Source organism: Carex rostrata, chromosome 31 (genome assembly GCF_964058835.1).
Source record: "Carex rostrata chromosome 31, lpCarRost1.2, whole genome shotgun sequence".
Taxonomy (NCBI): Eukaryota; Viridiplantae; Streptophyta; class Magnoliopsida; order Poales; family Cyperaceae; genus Carex; species Carex rostrata.
This window is the reverse complement of record NC_135948.1, coordinates 3,639,489-3,641,743: the sequence shown is the minus strand read 5'-3', so window position 1 is coordinate 3,641,743 and position 2,255 is coordinate 3,639,489. Positions and strand designations below refer to the sequence as shown.

The window sequence follows — 2,255 nt, the reverse complement described above, 5'->3', positions numbered from 1 at the left end:
TCAGCAAAGGACTAAAGCGGTATTCGTCGCATTTATTCGCAACTAAATCCTCAATAATCACATCACTAATAAAGCTGAATGACATGAATCATGATGTGGATGTGTAGCATAGAAATTACATGCAATTGTGATCTTCACATGCCTATTTCTAATTTGGTCTCCCACTTAAATCTTGAAACTGAATTTCATAAATTAACTGAATATTCAAACATAAACGAGAAAAAACAGAATATCTGTCACACCCCGAGACAACCCGCCACGTATTTCTATGTAAGGAGTATTTGCATCACATACATTATCAATAACAAAATCAAACAAGCCACTTAATTGAATATCAAAACGAGTTTATAACATAGAAATGATCAGAATGGACATGGCTAGTAAACCAACTACTGTTATGCATGTTCAATGTATCAATTTTCCAAGTACAAAAGTAAAAACAAATAGTGGCTATTTGTATTCTTTCGCTTGACCTCACTCGCGACCTTGCTCGAGCCCTTCTTCTTCATTACCTGGAACCCACATAAAAGTGGAACGGGTGAGAGATCGAACCTTCTCTCAATGCAGGATTTAGTTCCAGCCTGGGAATTTGTAAAATCAACCTTTTACTAAGCTACTTTAATCATTCAACAACAATAAAAATATATCATACTATGCAATTCTATCATGAATGCAACATTTATAAATTTAAAAACCATCATACTAATCCAGTATGCATATTTGACAATCATAATGCAACTATACTATCCTCATGCAATCATGCTCACAAATGCACCATACATCATAATATAAAACCATTTCCACTTTCATAACTAGTAACTCACTGACCATCACTTTGCTTTGTGATGCATTAATTCACTGACCACCACTTTGCTTGTGATGTGTTAGTTCACTAACCATCCATCAACCGTGGATGCGTTATTTTATCTTAATTCACTGACCACCACTTTGCTTGTGATGCGTTAATTCACTGACCACCTATCAACTGTGGATGCGTTATCTTGCACTTTTATCCTGCTAGTAGTTATCACTGACCATCACTTTGTTTGTGATGCGTTAATTCACTGACCATCCATCAACCGTGGATACGTTATCTTATCTTAATTCACTAACCACCACTTTGTTTGTGATGCGTTAATTCACTGACCATCCATCAACTGTGGATGCGTTATCTTATCTTAATTCACTGACCATCACTTTATTTGTGATGTGTTAATTCACTGACCATCCATCAACTGTGGATGCGTTATCTTATTATTAATTCACTGACCATCCATCACCCGTAGATGCGTTACCTCATAATTAATCACTCAACATCAATTCACATTTACTTCATGATATGCAACAATCCCAAGGTATCTACTATGTTCAATTAACCATATGCAAATCTTTGGTTAACAAGACAATACCCTATCCATTTATGATTTCCAATGATGCCTAACCCAAAATATTTACGGAAGGTTCGATTCACAACATGCAATCAATTCACACGTATGCATCATGAAATAAAATATCAAGAAAATAAGTATTTTACAAAAAGCCTAGGAACCCGCACCTATTAGCTTAGCGATTCCTTGATCGTTTCTCACACCTCTAAATTCTTCAACAGTCGAACCTAGGTTTTAAACATACTTCTTCTAATTTCCTAAAGTACTTATTTTATTTGAATATAATGTAATAAATCCGAATGTAATTTATTTGTTCTAAATCTTTGAGTTACCTTGAGTTTACGGATTCTCTATAATGCGAAACGAAAGAAGAATGAGGATTTTCGGATCAGCAGCTAGCGGTAGGCACAACAGTCACTGTTTTGGACTGTTCTCAGGGATGGAGACTCCGATCGGGCTGAATCCAGCTCTCACAGATCCGTATCTGCGAGCACTACAACTTTCGTCTTGAAAGCTCCTTGAAATTCCAGACGTACAGAGTGCAGTTCCCTATGGAACTCGGCTGACTGGTTCAGCTCGGTTTTTCTGGTTTGAGTACGGACAGAAGTTACTGTTTTGGCCAGATCGAGGTGAATCCAGCGCTCAATCATCCGTATCTTCGAGCACTCAATTCTCATGTGGAAATCTCATTCATATTCGAAACGTACAGGTGGCAGTTCTATGCGGAAGCCAACTGGTCGGTTTGGATCTAGCAGGAGATTCGGACCTTTGAGTTTTCAGGTCTAGGAGAGGGTAGGGCTCGGATCTAAGGTGGAGGCTGCTGTGACGACTTGGGAGTAGAGAAGAAGGGGTCTCGGTTTGGGGAAG

General features: G+C 38.1%; 1 long non-coding RNA gene across 1 annotated transcript; it reads right to left on the bottom strand.

Annotated features, from left to right (window-relative positions):
- Positions 1-239: 239 nt before the first annotated feature.
- Positions 240-2,008, bottom strand: LOC144547667 (uncharacterized). The gene is made up of 3 exons (XR_013509129.1): positions 1,721-2,008; positions 1,556-1,615; positions 240-512 (listed from the first exon to the last, which is right to left on the bottom strand). It is a non-coding gene; the product is annotated as an uncharacterized LOC144547667 (long non-coding RNA).
- Between the last annotated feature and the right edge of the window lie 247 nt (positions 2,009-2,255).